The 18,198-nt window shown below is 34.9% G+C and overlaps 1 long non-coding RNA gene across 1 annotated transcript in view; it reads right to left on the bottom strand.

Moving 5' to 3' along the window:
* Window positions 1–321: 321 nt before the first annotated feature.
* Window positions 322–18,198, bottom strand: part of LOC139362533 (uncharacterized) — a 28,339-nt gene continuing 10,462 nt past the window's right edge. Inside the window, exons 3-6 of the long non-coding RNA XR_011621662.1 lie at window positions 6,522–6,613; window positions 2,586–2,620; window positions 696–2,207; window positions 322–376 (exon numbers count right to left, since the gene is read on the bottom strand). This is a non-coding gene — a long non-coding RNA (uncharacterized lncRNA). The remainder of the gene's footprint in view (window positions 377–695; window positions 2,208–2,585; window positions 2,621–6,521; window positions 6,614–18,198) is intronic.

Here is an 18,198-nt window from a genome sequence, read left to right as displayed (position 1 = left end):
TATTCAAATGTTCATGTCAGTTATGACTCATGTTTCAGTTTGTAATTTTATTAGCAAGTTCTTAGTAGAAATCCTTTATGTGGTAAATTTAAAAAATAACTTATAGAATGTACTATAAAGTAGAGAAGTGATGATAAAATTCCATTAAGAAGCAAGATTTAAATAGGCTGGATTTAGATCTTTTCTTTATTTATATTCTGCTATTTCAGTTCAATTTATTAAAAACTGATAGTAGCTGTCATTTTTCACAATATAATATATAGTAGATATTTTCTGCACGTTTTTCTTGTGTGTGTGTGTTTTTTTTTTCTAAAGTTAAACCTTATTATTAGTTTGACTATAATAACACTTTAAAATCTAGAGAGGTGTACACATTCTAAATATTTTGTTTTGTTTTGTTTTGTTTTGTTTTGAGACAGAGTGTCGCTCTATCACCCAGGCTGGAGTGCAGTAGCGCAATCTCTGCTCACTGCAAGCTCCGCCTCCTGGATTCATGCCATTCTCCTGCCTCAGCCTGCGGAGTAGCTGGGACTACAGGCTCCCAACACCACACCCAGCTACTTTTTTTGTATTTTTAGTAGAGATGGGTTTCACCGTGTTAGCCAGGATGGTCTCGATCTCCTGACCTCATGATCCGTCCGCCTCGGCCTCCCAAAGTGTTGGGATTACAGGCAAGAGCCACCACGCCCGGCCACATTTTAAATCTTTTAAATGCTATTCATATTAGAAATCTACTTCCTGGGTAATTGTAAACACCATTTTCTATCATTTACAGATAGAAAATGCCCTGTGATGTCATCGCTTATCCAATTATCATAATAATCTTCTCCAATCTTCACTTATTGATCATTCGGGAAGGCAGATGTCAGTATTATTGGTTAACTATCATATATGATTTGTATTTGGACCATCTTCAAGTTGCGTAAACTGTTCTTCAGAAAGACTTATCTGTTATTTTAAATTTCATCCATTTAACATTATCAGTGCCAAAGAAAGAAGGCATTTCACAAGATGACATCGCAAGACAGAGTAAAGAAAAATGATTGGTATTTTTCCCAGAGATATTCAAATTGTAACTGAAAAAGAAATATTTGAGCCAAATTTTGGAGATAATAATGACAATAATACTAGTAGCTAATATTTATTGAATGGACTTTTTGTTCCAGATGTTATAGAACACATTTTACATATATATGTATATAGGCATGTTTGTTTTAATGCTTGCAGGAGTAGGCATCATAATTATTGTACTTTTCTGTTAATTTGGCAATGGGTCAGAGAAATTAAGTAATTTGGCATTGATGACACCACTAGTCAGATCTTAATTTGAACCATGCATGGTCTAAGTCTAGAGCTTGTATATTTAGTAACTCTGCTACACTGTCTCCCATTATGAAAAATAAATAATTGGAGGAGGCTTAAGCTAAATAGTAAATTTTTTTAGCACCAACAATTCTATTGAAATGGAGAAGATGGAACAACTATCAGAGATACTTCTGGTAAATACTACTACTTTATGGTGACTACTTAGATAATGAGAGTGAAAAAAGAAAAGTATGTGTTTGGTTTGGAGACTGTGTAAGCACTGAATAATGTAACAGCTAGTGAATAATACACCACTAACCTGCAGAGAACCATGGTCTGTCACCCCAGGGATATTCATATAAAAGAGGTGTGTCTATACGTTTATTTCTGAAATTTTTAATGCTTTGTGATATTATTTGAATAAAATACTAAAGGTAATAAGAAACTTGTGTAATCATTATAGCCTTATCTTAGGTATGTTTTACTATTGTAAGAGATGAGTCTGGATCTTTAATTGAGTATGGTGGTACTGCAAATACAAAGGAAGTGAGCAGAAATGATTACGGGTTGGTAAGAACTTACCTGCCAAAAAGCAGGTTCAGCACAAGACAGCTATCTAAGGTGACCTTCATGTCCTCAGCCCTTATGTCCTCAGTTCTTACCAGTCTGAGTAAGAATCAAATCAGGCCGATAAGCCTAATTTCTTATTGACCATATGCCTGTGCACCAACTCAGACTTCCTCAAATATCTAGACGAATTGCATACCAGTTCTTAGGAAATATCCTAGAGATACAACAAAATAAGTCTTCTTATATCTTCCTCTTTGGTCTTCTTATTGAACGACAGCTTCTTAGGTGGTGAAACTACTATGTTTAAAACATTCAAACTGCTGTGAAACCATCTGAAAAATATAATAATAAGTTAATGTCAAAAATATACAACGAACATAAAACTCAATAAGAAAAAAACCCCAAATAACCCAATTTAAAATGGGAAAAAGAATTAAATAGATATTTATCAAAAGAAGACATACAAATAGCCAAAAGGTATATAAAAATGTGATTGACATCATTAATCATCAGGTAAATGCAAATTAAAACCACAATGAAATGTTACCTCACTTTTGTTAGGATGGCTATTATCAAAAAGATAAGCAATAGTAAGTGTTGGCGTGGGTTTGAGGAAAAGGGAACCCTTGTACATGATTGGGAATGTAAATTGATACAGCTATGATTGAGAACAGTTTGGAGGTTCCTTAAAAAATTAAAAATAAAATTACCATGTGATCCAACAATTCCATTTCTGGGTATACACCTAAAGGAAATAAAATAAGTACCTCCAAGAGATATCTGCGCTCCCATCTGTACTGGAGCATTATTCACAACAGCTAAGATATAGAAGCAATATAAAATTTATTCAGTTCTAAGAAAGGAGAGCCTACCATTAGCAATGATATGGATTAACCTGGAAAACATTATACTAAATAAGCAAGACACAGAAAATAAATATGCGTAATCTCACTTATATGTGGAATTTTAAAAAGTCAAATACAAAGAAGCAGCAAATAGTACAGTGACTACCAGGGGCAGGGAGGTGAGGGAAATATAAAGATGTTGGTTAAAGGATACAAAGTTATAGTTAGGTAGGATGAATAAATCTAGAGATCTAATATACAGTCAGTGACTATTAATAATACTGAATTGTGAACTGGAAATTTGCTAACAGAGTAGATTTCAGGTGTTCTCACGAGACACACACACACACACACACACACACACACACACACACGCAATAGGCTGTGGTATTTGAAATTCACCAATGTTACAGTTTTTGAATAGCTCTTTTGCATAAAGTTCTTTCACTTTTTTAAACCATTCTAAGCAACAATTCATCTTTAAGACGCTCTGTCAGGCAAGCTACAGTTATATCTTTGTATGTAATGTTACAGAAAATTTTATATAAAAAGCACTTCATAGTTTAAAAGTTTTAATGTTGTGACACATCTGATAATAGCCTTTGGCTCTGCATCTGAGGTAAGCATCATTCTCAATTTATGACATATATGATGAGGGGGATTAAAAAAAGATGTACAAGTGAGACAAGCTGTGTCAGATCTAATGTGAGGTCCGAGGGTTTGATCAGTTTTTGTCACCTGTGTAAAAAGGACTGTTTCAAAGTGTTTTATAATTTATATTAGCATTATTTCATCATGATTTCCTATAAAGGACAGCAAATACATTTACAAATTCAGTTCCTCAGTTTAGATTAAAATGTTTTTAACATTTTAAATATTACCTTTATTTACTTAACTTTGAAGTGTACTAAGTTTAATAGAGAATTAAATTAAAATATATTAATCTTAATAGAATTCTGAATAACAGCACCACTGGAGACAATAAAAGTCCTCTTCCCTAACCACCCCTGATGCCCTGCCCACAGCATCACTGCCTCCTGAGGAATAACGAAAGATAACCCTACATGATGTTCTTGACTTGCAGTCTAGGACGCTTCATTTGATGATTTAGATCAGGATGTTGTTGCATAAAAACTTCACAATTAGAACTTATTCTAATAGTATTTTTTAAATTATACTTTAAGTTGTAGGGAACGTGTGTACAATATGCAGGTTTGTTACATATGTATACATGTGCCATGATGGTGTGCTGCACCCATTAACTCATCATTTACATTAGGTATATATCCTAATGTTAACCCTATCCCCTCCCCCTACCCCTGACAGGCCCCAGTGTGTGATGTTCCCCTTCCTGTGTCCAAGTGTTCTCATTGTTCAATTCCCACCTATGAGTGAGAGCATGCAGTGTTTGGTTTTCTGTCCTTGCGATAGTTTGCTCAGAATGATGGTTTCCAGCTTCATCCATGTCCCTGCAAAGGACATGAACTCATCCTTTTTTATGGCTGCATAGTATTCCATGGTGTATATGTGCCACATTTTCTTAATCCAGTCTATCATTGATGGACATTTGGGTTGGTGTCAAGTATTTGCTATTGTGAATAGTGCCGCAATAAACATACATGTGCATGTGTCTTTATAGCAGCATGATTTATAATCCTTTGAGTATATGCCCAGTAATGAGATGGCTGGGTCAAATGGTATTTCTAGTTCTAGATCCCTGAGGAATCTCCACACTGTCTTTCACAACGGTTGAACTAGTTTACAGTCCCACTAACAGTGTAAAAGTGTTCCTATTTCTCCACATCCTCTCCAGCACCTGTTGTTTCCTGACTTTTTAGTGATCGCCATTGTAACTGATGTGAGATGGTATCTCATTGTGGTTTTGATTTGCTTTTCTCTGATGGTCAGTGATGATGAGCATTTTTTCATGTGTCTGTTGGCTGCATGAATGTCTTCTTTTGAGAAGTGTCTGTTCATATCCTTTGCCCACTTTTTGATGATGAGGTTGTTTGTTTTTTTCTTGTAAATTTGTTTACGTTCTTTGCAGATTCTGGATATTAGCCCTTTGTCAGATGGGTAGATTACAAAAATGTTCTCCCATTCTGTTGGTTGCCTGTTCATTCTGATGGTAGTTTCTTTTGCTGTGCAGAAGCTCTTTAGTTTAATTAGATCCCATTTGTCAATTTTGGCTTTTGTTGCCATTGCTTTTGGTGTTTTAGACATGAAGTCCTTGCCCATGCCTATGTCCTGAATCGTATTGCCTAGGTTTTCTTCTAGGGTTTTTATGGTTTTAGGTCTAACTTAAGTCTTTAATCCATCTTGAATTAAATTTTGTATAAAGTGTAAGGAAGGGATCCAGTTTCAGCTTTCTACATATGGCAGACAGTTTTCCCAGCACCATTTATTAAATAGGGAATCCTTTCCCCATTTGTTTTTGTCAGATTTGTCAAAGATCAAATGAATCTATTCTAATAGTATTTTAAAGTGACAATAATGTTAGAATTTTCAAAAAACGAGGCCAAAAGTTTTTCTTAGCAACCAAACCCATATTTGGATGCAATAGGTAATTCCTCTTCAAAACAAGATTTGTCCTCCTGTTGACATACAATAAACTAATTTCTCAGAATAAATATAGAAAAATTATGTAAGTGAAACAAAAACATCCATATGTACTAAGGTAAAATAAATGTTTTATACATGTGATTTTATTCATATGTCAAATTATATATGCTATCTCAGAAACTGAAGTGATGGGATAAAATGAGCGATTACTATAAAGTGATGATATGTATGTTCCTTGTTGACCAATAAGTTACTTGTTAATCTGTACATCATAAGTTTATTGGTTCTTCATTCAACTTGAAAACATACTATGGGCAAAAGTAGACCTACATCACTGGGAATAAAACCGAGAAAGATGTGACTACTGTCTCTCTTGACTTGCAGTCTTATTTTAAACACATTTCAGAAAGCACACAGTGGTTTTTACCTAATTGCAATTTATATAAATTCCATGAACTAAAAATATAAGATGCTATGTAATCTATAATGAGGGCTCTAACTTATTATTTTTAAATATTAACACAAAATATTGTATATATTATAACCATTTTCCATTTGCATATTGCCTATAAGTACTATATATTTCCAAACATTTCTGAATTATTTAATTTTGTTTTTATTGGCCATCCACTTTTACAAGGGCGTTACTATTGCACATATTAATTAATGTGCTTTCCATTTGATACATGGACAACTCTGGTAAGCATTAAAAAATAATATTCAATTATTGTATATTAAACAAGTGAGTTTTTAAAGAATAATTTTGGTGGATTTACAGCTTTGCTATAATCTCTGACAAAAGAGATTTTATAATTAAAGTGCTGACACAATGAGTACTATAAAAACATGAACAGCCTTGCTATAAAAATGCTTATGATTGCTTTGGCTTCCTTTGCAGAGCTTGTGCTACAGAACTGCTACAGTAGGAGCAGTTGTGGTTGCTGATAATAGCGTGCCATACACAGGATTCTTATCTGCTCATCAGATGCTATTTTTACATTATGGCTGAAACTTTTTCCTCCTGCACTTAAAGTGGCATTCACTCTCTATTTCCATTCTGGGATGATAGCTTGTAATGAGCAATCTCAATTAAGCTGAACCTCAAGATGTCCAACTTTTCAATAAAGTAATAAATTAGACTTGATGGCAATTGACTTTGACATGTACCGTCACACCATATCAAACCAAAGGCATTTTACAACACTTGTAATCCACTTGGAGTTTGGATGAAAAGCTTACAAATAGATTTTTGAGAAAATTCAGGAACTGTTGGAATTAAAGCAGTTGGGTGAAGTTTCTTCTACTGAAACTTGTTCCATTCTCCCTGTAACCTAATGAGAAAATAACAAGCATAGACTTAAGAAGTCTTCCGGGAGTAATGTCGCTTGAATATGAGAAGAGCAGAGAGAGTAAAACCTGATAGCTGAGACTGAATTGAGAAAATGTAGCCTTGATTTCTAAAAGTCAAATAATTTTCACCTCAAAAACATTAGCAATACACAATTTGTTAACTTGATCACTCAGTTGTAAATTTAATAAACTAGAGATGGCAGTGCTTATTGATTGGTTAATTTTAAGGGACTCTTTCTTTGATACAAACATTCACATTCATCAATACTTGTCAGTTCTAGGACCCTTGTCCTTTTTTTTTTTCTTTTATCCAGATTGTATTTTTGTAATTGTCTTGAGTTCTCTGCAAACTGAATATGAGGATGTTGTGCTTGTGTGGAAATAACATGATGTTATACATCAGCTTGAAAGTAGTCAAAGACAGAAAGTATACTGGGGACTCTAGAGAGAAGTGAGTCTATAAACAAGGCTGTTCATTGGAATCCTAGGCAAGGAAATTGTATCTGCCACCAGGCATTTACACCAGTCAAAATACCAGAGGATTATCTTCCTAAAAAAAAATTGATAGGGTAAGTGATTTAGAAGAATTAGGACAGTTAGTGTTAGCACTGCACCTCGAAGTAAAGCCTTCTAATTTAGTATTTGTATCATTCCAGAGTAACAGGTGGCTACCTACCTACTCAGCCTAATGTAAACCCATCTACTCACATATCTACAAGGCTCTATAAATATTCCTGTCCTCTCATTTTACACTATTAATAAAAAAATCAAATCACCAGATACTTGAGAAATGTATAAAAGAAAAATTAGTCTACCACACACGAAAATAGGCCCACAGAAAATTGAGTTGGTTTGGGAAATTATTAATAGAGTTTTAGGCATGTATGCATGCATGCACTTGAACATACACAGATATCCTCTCGGATTACCTGTGATATTTGATAAGAGTGTGCATTATATTATTTTTACATATGACTATTATATATGTATACTATATACTTATGTACATATATGTATATATTATGCATGTATATAATATGCATATATAGCTGCTATATAGGATAGATACACACACTCATATATATAGAATTATATATGATGTATCTATCCTATATACATATTATATGTGTATATATCCTACATATTTTATATGTGTACATATATATGATATATATCATATATATGAGATATATACATATATATGAGATATATATCTCATATATATGATGTAAAACTCAGTAAAATATTTGGAAGCTATATCCAAATAATTGTTTTAGAATATATGATCAAAGTAGAGTCAGAATATTTGGGGAAAAGTTGCAATTTAGAGAACTTTTTATGTAGTACCAGATCTCAAGCTATTTGGCAAATATCTAAAACAAAAATAATTAAACCTATTTCTTAGCAGTCAGCAGAACAGAAACAAAAGAACAAAAGAAATAATTGCTTTTTAATCTATTTGCATGCACATTTCATCAGTTAGCTCAGATATTTTTCTATGGTTGTTAATTTCTCAGTATTAGCAGGGAAGTCTGACATAGATCTATTTAATTTATTGGTGATAAACTATTTATTAAAAACTCAATTTTTGGAATTGCTTTTATCATGATATGCTCAGAAAGTTATGTACAAACAGACTTTATTCACCATAATGTTGATAGATTCTTTAATTACTTGTCTGGAATAAGAGAGTCAGTCTTTGGCTGGGCACGATGGCTCACACCTGTAATCCCAGCACTTTGGGAGACTGAGGCGGGTGGATCATGAGGTTAGAAGTTCTAGATCAGCCTGTCCAACATGGTGAAACCCTCTCTCTACTAATGATACAAAAATTAGCCAGGCATGATGGCGTAAGCCTGTAATCCCAGCTACTCGGGAGGCTGAGGCAGGAGAATTGCTTGAACGGGTAGGTGGAAGTTGCAGTGAGCCAAGATCGGGCCTTTGCACTCCAGCCTGGGCAATGGGGTGAGACTCCATCTCAAAAAAAAAAAAAAAAAAAAAAAAAAAAAGGAGAGGCAGTCTTCTAGATCATGAGTCAGCAAACTACATCCATATACCAAATCCAACCCACTGCCTGTTTTTGTAAACAAAATTTTACAACACAGCATAGCCACTCATTTATGTCTGGCCTACTGTTGCTTTTGTGCTACAGTGGCAGAGTTTAGTAGTTACAACAGATACCTCAGAGTCCAGAAAGCTGAAAATATTTATTATCTGGCTCTTTTCAGAAGTTTGCCAATCTCTGATCTAGATTGTGGTTCTAAAAGTGTGGTTCCCAAAGTGTGGTTCCCAAACCAGCAACATTAGTATCAGCTGGGAACTTCTTAAAGATAAAAAGTCTTGTGCCACATACAGAATTGCTGTGTCAGAAATTTTGGCGGTAAAGTCCACCAATCTGTTTAAAGTAGTCTTCTAGGTGATTCTAATGCACACTCAAACTTGATAATCACTGCTTAGGGTTAGTGTTGGTAAAATATGGCCTGTGGACTAAATCTGGCCCTTTTCATGTTGTTCATAAGCTTTCATGCTAAAAATGGTTCTTACATGATTTTACTGGTTGAAAAAATTCAAAAAGAGAATAATATTTTATGACTCTTCCAAATTGTATAACATTTAAATTTCAGTTGTGCATAAAGTTTTATCAGAACACAAACAACTTTAATTTGCTTACGTATTGTCTCTGACTCCCTTCACACTATAACGACAGAATCGAGTAGTTATAACAGATACCATATGGCTCATGGAACCTTATATATTAGCTTATCTGGCACTCCATAACAAAAATTGCCACCTCCTGGCTTAAATCATAATCGAAGTGTATTTTATAGTGCTGCTGAATTAGAAAAAAATACAGGACTTAGAGATTAGAAATTTACACATTGAGGTGAAGTGCCTCCCCCAAGACCCTATCAAGTATCAGTGTGGACTCTCATCTGCAGGCACATCTGGGCAGTGTCAAGCTGTCAGAAGCCAACGCTCTGTATTCATTAGGGCTCCTAGGCTCCTGAGAAGAACAGGGAAAGAACAAATTTGGTGGAGAAAAACAATAAGTAAACAAATGACAAGTAAATTTTAAACAGTAGCAGAATAAATGCAGTATCAGCAGAAATTAAAACGTCACTTCTAACATGAGATTCTAAAAAGTGAAAAGTGGTAACAGGTGTAAAATCTTGATCTTTACTTGGCTTTCTTTTTGAAGCTTTCTTGCTTCTATCAGGAGGCTGCTGAAAAACTCCAAACCTATCTGAAATGTGTTTTTTACTGTTACTAGGGTTATGCATAAAGAATTAATATTTTTAAAGGACACAGATTTTAAAAAGTCAAAAAGAAAAGAAGGTAGAAACTAATAAATAAATGATGTAAAATTTCCCCTACCTTGCTAAATGCAAACTAACAAAACCTTCTTGTTAGTAATTCAGAGCTCTTGAACGTAAATTATTGAGAATTTCACATGCACCCATTGCTCATCTTGCACTAGCATGTAATGGTTGCTATGGGTGATCCAGAAATGAAACCATTCATGGCACTTAATTTAAAACTAAAACAGCTGGCAGGAATCTTTCCTCTCAGAGCATGTTGTCATAGACGTAAATGAAAAGGTCGGGAGACTTTTCATTTGCTTCTGTGATAACATGGACTACTTGAACTAAGGAACATATTAATGTTTCCTCTGAAGCTTTCTATTATGTGTCAGGAGCCCCATTCCAGGATATCACACTGGAGGTGATAGAAAAAGACAGATGATAGAATGAAACGATTGGTCCTAACACAAAATAATCAGGCATCTTTATATTTCCACTTTACATTATAACAGGAAACCTGATTAGATTCTGTGGTTTTATCTAAAAATAAACCTGGCTCAGGAGGAAGTTTTTTTTTTCTATATGCAGTGATTCTTATTATAAAAGAATTCCTCTTAAAGGCACAGGCAGATCTTCACAGGATACACATTATACTTCTCGTATTAAAATCCAATAAACTCCAGAAGCGAGTTCTCATATATCATCTCATAAGTTTCAAATATTATAGTAATAAAGTTTTTCTTAGAAATCTCCATTTGAGATTCTTGAATATGACTTATCACAAAAAAAACTATAAAAAATACAATTCTACTATTAAAAATGCAAAACTTTATATTTAAAATTAGAATACAGATTTTACTAACCACCTCCTTTTCACAGTCTGAAATAGAATCTAAAAATCATATTAAAGACTAGAAAGTAATTTTAGACTACACTTGCAAGTAGCCTCTAAATCAATTGTCTTTTGATTAATTGTGTTTTGGCTAGCTAAAAAGAAATAATCCATAAAAGAACATTATAATTTAAAGATTATAATAAAGAATTCTGCAGAAAGAACATTAATACCCTGAATACTGGATAAATTTCACATTTGATGGCAGATTTATATAAGAAACAAAGCTATAAATGTACTAGACAAAAATATGTGTAAATACCTTAAAAATCATGAACTAAGGAAGTCTTTCCAATTATGACTCAAAATTCAAAGTCATAAAATTAAAGATTGATAAATGCAACCACATAAAATATTTTTTAAATATGCATAATCATAGCACCATAATGAAAACCAGAAAACAAATGCCTAACTCAAAAAAGCATTCTCAATTTATATTTCAAAGAAGTTAACACTCTAGGATACAAAAGTCTTAAAAATTTATAAAAAAGATATTCAATTGAAAGTACAAATAGACTAACAATAAAAAGTGTAAAGAACAGATATAGAAAGGGCAAAAAATGACAGAATGCTCATTCTCTTATAAGAGAAATTAAAATGGAAATGTTGCAGATATTCTATTCCCTTTCTGATAAAATTGTCAAAAACTTCTAAGTTTGATGATATACCTTGTTGGTAAGGAAAATAGACAATCTTACATGGCAGGCAGTGCTATAAATTGGTAAAACAACCTAGAACAGAGGTTCTGACTTAGAATGATTCTGCCTTCCCAGAGAAAATCTGGCAAAATGTGTACATATTTTTGATTGTCATAACTGTAGAAAGGGTCTCAACAGGCATCTAGGGGTAAATAAAGACCAAGGATAATGCTCAATGCCCTACAATACATAGAATGGCTTCCATAACAAATAATTATCTGGCCAATAATTAAAAAGTCAATAGTGTTGCTGTAAAGAAACTTTGCCCTAGATTTTAATTTTAAAATATTGTTCAAACATTATATCACGTATGTAGTATGTCTATCACATCTAGGAATTTAACCTCCAGTGGCCAATAAGTGCTGTATACACAGGGTTGGTCAATGAAGCATGGTATGGTGCAGCAAAAAAAAAAAAAAAAAAAAAAAAAAAAATTGATCAATAATTATTAAAATATGATGCATCTATAAGTATAAGTAAAATGAATTGAGATGCTCAACATGTTTTATTAAAGAACTATCTCTAAGTGAAAAAGTGCTGGTAGTGATATACAATATGCTAACATTAATATTGGAAAAGAGGAAAATAACCATTTATGTTCATATTCTTTATGCCTGTATGTAATAAGAAAGCTCTGGGCTGGATGTGGTGGTGGCTCATGCTTATAATCCCATCACTTTGAAAGGCCAAAGTGAGTGGATGGCTTGAGGTCAAGAGTGTGAGACCAGCCTGGCCAACATGGTGAAACCCCATCTCCACTAAAAATACAAATTTAGCTGGGCATGATGGCATGCTCCTGTAATCCCAGCTACTCAGGAGACTGAGGCAGGAGAATTGCTTGAATCTGGAAGCTGAGATTGCGCCACTGCACTCCAACCCGGGCAACAAGAGCTAGATACTTTCTCAAAAAAAAAAAAAAAAGAAAAAAGAAAAAAGAAAGAAAAGAAAAAGAAGCTCTAGAAAGATTCAGACCGCTGAAAGGAGGATGCTTGATTTCAGTTCTACCAAGCATTCAGAACATAAAACATTGTCACCTCTTTATGGTATGAAAACAATGATCAATCATTTGCTGAAAAGAATCCCTTAAGGGCAGAATATTGAAGGCAAATATCTCTAAAGAACCCTTAATAAGTGGAACAAAAACTTCTAAGGATAATAAATAGCAAATGAAGAAACACATCAGATTTTTTTGTTGTGTTGTCAATCTAAACAGATCAAACTTTTTTGTGTGTGTGTGTTTTTAAAAAACATACTGTGGCAATGACCAGTGGCTGTTCCATGCATCTTCATTAGGGAACTGATTTTGCCAGGACAGCTGAGAAGGGAAACTCAAAATACAATCTTGGATAATTCTAGGACATCCAAATAATGGGGGAAAGGACAACTCTGAATAATTCTACAAGATAGGAATGGAATTTTAAGTCACCGGATCCGTGAAAATTGGCAATTAAAGTACAGGCAAATCTTGTAATAGTAATTATTTTTAACATTAGCCACAATCTGAGAAAATAACAGACAGTGATTTTCTTCACAGTTCCAACTTCCAAGATACACTGCTGTGTGGTGTTTCTTCTAAGCTTTAATAAGAAATATGATGATAAATGGCCCCTGCTAATGTTTTTAAGGCAGTCAAGATTAGAAGATAGAGTTTTTGTTAATAATTGTGTATTAGACGGAAGAAATCTCAGAGCATGCAGAGAATGACAAAGAGCTACTATTGGTTTTAAAAGATACTGTCTAAATGACTTAAAAAAAAAACAAAAAACAAAAAACAAAAAACCCTTGTCTTCATTATTGTCAGAACTGTGAAAGTTAATTTTCTTTCTATTCTTTTTACTTCCCCCCAAAATAAGCCACCATGTACCTATATTTTCAGTTGCCTACTGTATCAAAATATTTACTATTTTTTAAAAAATCTACTTATGGAGACAACATGTATTTATTGTAATAATTAAAACTTTGATACATAAAGTAAAAATGATGAGACATGTTAGTTGTCCTGCTATTAAGTGATAATATGATAAAATAGCTCTTTTTAGGACAGGTGATATTGATATCTAGCAACTATTGTGATTGAAAGTAACGTCATCTTGACAGTTACACATGATCTCATCACCAGACCAAATATATATTCAGTTGCAAAATCTCTTAAAGGAGAGATGTTTTTGGTCCCTAAAGAGCATGTATATTATAATATTATTGATTATTTAAAAATACTGCCAACATCCTCTTAAATGCACTAACATGCAACTATAATCTGCTGTCTGTTTGATAACTGAAACTAACTTAAGTTTGAAAACTAACATTTCATTTCTTTAGATTTTCTTGTAATTACTCCTGCCTAGATATTGTTCTTCCTGATTCTGTTGACAATTAAAGTACAGGTGAATCTTGTAATTATTATTAACATCAGCCACAATCAGCGAGGAAATAACAGAAAGTGATGACCATAGAGGCTATCTTCAAACCAGGGAGAATAAGATGGTACCTCAAAGTGGACAGCCTGCAGCACATGCGGAGAGCTACTCCAAGCAACAAATCTCCATTACGTCTTTTACAAATGACAGTAGTAGCTACTCCTAAATCACCATATTACTAGAAATTGGAAAGAATGTTAAAATATTTACAAAAACCAAGAAGATTTTCTTCTCAGCAGGAATTATGCTACAATTCACTGAGGGTGTTAAATGTGTTATTTATTTCTTCTTGATATATTTATTGCTAGCAAAACTGTCCTATGGCCAGGATATTCCACAGTTCCCCTGTTGCTCCGGCATGCTGCCTGAGCTGGAAGTGTCTTTTTAAATATTGTTAGAGAGCCTTAGTTCCCTCTGTGAAGTCTATAGACTAACACCAAGAAAGTGACATTTAACTAACAAAATTTTCACTGAGATGAATGATTTGAGTCAAGTGGCATAAAATGACTTCAAAGTGATCAGAAACTGAATCCAAGAATCAAACTATGCTAACTGCAGCCTTCTGGGTCTGCTTTATATCCATGTCAGAAGTTCAACTTTTCTTGGTCTATGGGACTTGAGACCAATGCTATCATGATAATTTCTGTTGTCTTAATTATTCTATCAAATCTTAATGCAACTTAGAATTTTTAAGGACCAGAAAGCTCTAACATTATTAGGAGAACAAATAAATATACACACTACATACATTATATACACAATGCTGTACAGAATCTTGAGTCAGGTGCCCATTCATAATGCTTAGTTACCCTTGTGATAGTATAATTGCAAAGTTAAAGGATCAATTTATATTTTCTTAGTTTAGTCCCATTGAGTTTTTAAATAAACTTTTGTTTTGAAATAATTGTAGATTCAATGCATGTAAGAAATAATAGAGAGAGATCCCATATACCCTGCATCCAGTCCTCCACAATGGTAAAATCTTGCATAACTATAGTACAGGATATTGGCATTGATTGAATCCACCTATCAAACTCAAATTTCACTAGTTTTACATGCACTCTCTTCTGTACTGCCTGCTATAGTCAATATAAAGAACAATTCTGTCCCCACAAGAATCAGTTGTGCTGCCCCTTTATAACCAATCTATCTCCTTCCATCCATGCTTGTCTCTAATACGTGGTGACCACTAATATTTTTCATCTATATAATTATTCACTTCAGGAATGTGCATAAATGGAATTGTGCAGTATGTATAACCCTCTGGAATTGGCTTTTGGCTTTTGTTTTTTCTCAATAAAACTCTCTGAATATCTATCCAAGTTGTTTTAAGTACTAATAATTCCTTCTTTTCATTGTTGAGTAGTATTTCATGCTATAGATGTACCACAAATTGTTTAACAATTTACCATTTGAAGAACATTTTGATTTTTTTAATTTTGTACTATTAAAAATAGATTTGGTATGAACACTTATGTACAGTATGTTATGTAGACAAAATTTTTCATTTGTCTGGGATAGGTGCCCAAGAATGCAATTGCTAGGCCATATGGTAATTATGTGTTTAGGTTTATCAGAATTTGTCAAACTGATTTCCAGAGTGTGTGTATCATTATACATTCCTATCAGCAATATATAAATGATACAGCTTTTTTACATGTTCTTCGGGATTTGGTGGTGTCACTTTTCTAAAAAAAAAATTAGCCATTCTGACAGGTGTGCAGTAATCTCATTGTAATTAAATGTGCATTTTTCTAATAGATTTTGTCAGCTTATTTCCATCTGTATGTCCTCTTCAATGAAATGACTATTCATGCTTTTCCCCTTATTTTCTAATTGAATTGTCTGTAGGACTTTTGTTGTTGTCAAATGTGAGAATTCTAAACACTAGTTCCAGGTACTATTCCTTTATTGAATATGTGATATATTAGTCCGTTTTCGCACTGTTATAAAGAAATACCTGAGACTGGGTAATGTATAAATATAAGAGTTTATAACTCACAGTTCTGCATGGCTGGGAAGACCTCAGGAAATTACAATCATGGTGGAAAAGCAAGGCACATTTTACATGGCAGCAGGAGTGAGAGAGCAAGAGAATGACAGCAAGTCAGCAGGGAACTGCCTAACACTTTTAAACCATCAGATCTCTGGAGAACTCACTCACTATCATGAGAAGAGCATGAGAGAAACTGCCCCCATGATCCAATCAACTCCCACCAGGACCCTCCATTGGCATGCGGGGATTATAATTTGAGATGAAATTTGGGTGGAGACACAGAGCCAAACCATATCATTCCACCCCTGGACCCTCCCAAATCTCATGTCTTTTTCACATTTCAAAACCAATTATGCCTTCCCAACAGTTCCCCAAAGTCTTAACTCATTCCAGCATTAACTCAAAAGTCCACATCCAAAGTCTCATCTGAGACAAGGGAAGTCCCTTCCACCTATAAGCCTGTAAAACCAAAAGCAAGTTAGTTGCTTCCAAGATACAATGGGGGTACAGGCATTGGGTAGTTACTCCCATTCCAAATGGGAAACATTGGCCAAAACAAAGGGGCCACAGGGCCCATGCAAGTCTGAAACCCAACAGGGCAATCATTAAATCTTAAAGCTTTGAAATAATCTCCTTTGACTCCATGTCTTACATCCAGGGCACACTGATGAAAGGGGTGGGATCTCAAGGCCTTGGGTAGCTCTGCCCCTGTGGATCTGCAGGGTGCAGCCCCCAACATTGCTTTCACAGACTGGCATTGAGTGCTTGTGACTTTTCCAAGTATATGGTGCAAGCTGTCAGTGGATCTACCATTCTGGGGTGTGGAGAATTGTGGCCTTATTCTCACAGCTCCATTAGGCAGTGCATCATTGAAGACTCTGTGGTGGGGTTCCAACCTCACATTTCCCTTCTACACTGCCCTAGTAGAGTTTCTCCATGAGGGCTCCACCCCTGAAGCAAAATTCTTCCTGGATATCCAGACATTTCCTTACATCCTCTGAAATATAGGCATAGGCTCTGAAAACTCAACTCTTGTCTTCTGTGTACAGGCCCAACACCACGTGTAAGCTGCTAAGGTTTAGGGCTTGCACCCTCAGAACCAATGTTCCAAGCTCTACCTTGGCCCCTTTTAGCTGTGGCTTGAGCTAGAGTGGCTAGGAAGCAGGACACCAAATCTCGAGACTGCACAGAAGAGCACGGGCCCTGGGCCTGGTCAAAAAAACCATTTTTCCCTCTTAGCCTCTGGGCCTGTGATGGAAGGGGCTGTTGTGAAGATCTCTGACATGCCCTGGAGACATTTTCCCCATTGTCTTGGCTATTAACATTTTCCTCCTCATTACTTATGCAAATTTCTGCAGCTGGCTTGAATTTCTCCCCAGAAAATTGGATTTTAATTTCTACCTGATGGTCAGGCTGCAAATTTTTCATACTTTTATTCTCTGCCTTTCTTTTAAATATTAGTTCTAGTTTCAGGTGATCTGTGAACATATGACTGAACACTTTTAGAATCAGTCAGGTTACATCTTGAATGCTTTGCTGCTTAAAAATTTCTTATGCCAGATACCTTATATTGTTATGCCCAGACCGTTTATTCCCCGAAGAAGACCACCAGAGTCCAGAGTCAAAGCTAAGCAGCAAGGATCTTTATTACAGGTTCCAACCTGGAACTCTCCCTCGCTTGTGAAACGAGACGGGCAGGAGAGCTCCCCCACTGAGCTCCGAGCAGTGTTATATAGTCTAAGAAAAGTGGGCATAGAGTTATTATACAAATCAGATATATGATTGGCTAGTGTTTGAACAAGGCGATTTGGCTAACTATGATTGGTTCCCGCCATTTCTGATATTTTGGTTCAAACTTTGAGGCGGGAGAGCAGGTTTATGGCAGCAAGAGTTTATCTTACTTAAACACGTCTTGTGACCTTGCCTCAGAACTTACAAAATCTCTGGTATGTGCAAAACAAAATCTCTGGTACGTGCAGAAAACCAGGTACTCACAGAACTTACGAAATCTCTGGTATGTGCAAAGATTAGAGAGCAGAACAAGGGTGTAGCGGGTGGGGGGTGGGTACACATCTATCTTTGTGTCCTTTCATTTCCCCCTTCTCATAAGTAACTGGATGTCCAATCTTGGATTTCCAGAGTCTTATAATATAGCCTCACTTTCTGGGTGCAGGAGAGGCTGGTGATGGCTATGGAGGACCATTAGTTGGATGGTATCAAACCTTTCTCTGACAAATTGTAAAATTTTATTTACCACACAG

Source organism: Macaca nemestrina, chromosome 4 (assembly GCF_043159975.1).
Source record: "Macaca nemestrina isolate mMacNem1 chromosome 4, mMacNem.hap1, whole genome shotgun sequence".
Classification (NCBI taxonomy): Eukaryota; Metazoa; Chordata; class Mammalia; order Primates; family Cercopithecidae; genus Macaca; species Macaca nemestrina.
Note: the sequence above shows the minus strand (reverse complement) of the source record. Positions and strands in the feature narration are given on the sequence as shown.